We start from the raw sequence: 640 nt of genomic DNA, 5'->3' as shown, positions 1-640 counted from the left end.
TCTCATCGCAGGGCCCAGCGGTGCCTGACCCCCCATGAGAGGAAGGCCCGGGACCGCTGGCGGGCCCCGCAGCGGCACCATCGGCGGCGGTAGACCAGGTCCCGGAGGCCCTTGCGGACCCCCGGCGGTGGCGGCGGTGCAGGCACTCCCTGAACAGGTGGCGCTTGTGGAGGTGGTAGTACCGGCGGCGGAGCCTGCAGAGGTGGCGCAGGTGGTCCCTGTGCAGGTGGAACTTGCGGCTGCGGGGCATAATCTGCTAGAAAATTAGTCATTCGAATGTCCATCATCCCCGGTAACGCTTCCATCACATCGTGGACCGTGCGCATCAGATCTCTCACCGATTGTTCCAGCTCCTCCAGCCGTTCCCTTGTCGTTTCCTCCGGGATCGGCTCCCGTGGTTGGTATTCAGGAGGCGGCCCATAGTCTCCCTCCGTTTGGAAGTTCGCGGCTCCCTCTGAGGATCCTGCCCGGGCTCCCTCCCCCATCGGTTCAAACATCCAGTCTTCCACGTCTCTCCGATAACTCCCAGTCTCCCCCGAACTCCCGGAGTCGGGAAACATTCCTTTGTCGAAAAGACTTTCTCGAAGCCCACTGCCTCGACGGGAATACACCTCCCTGGTGCCTTGGGTGTTATACAAAG

This window comes from Gekko japonicus, unplaced genomic scaffold, assembly GCF_001447785.1.
Source record: "Gekko japonicus isolate JY-2015 unplaced genomic scaffold, Gekko_japonicus_V1.1 scaffold4499, whole genome shotgun sequence".
Classification (NCBI taxonomy): domain Eukaryota; kingdom Metazoa; phylum Chordata; class Lepidosauria; order Squamata; family Gekkonidae; genus Gekko; species Gekko japonicus.
The sequence above is the reverse complement of the archived record's forward strand: the minus strand, read 5'-3'. Positions refer to the sequence as shown.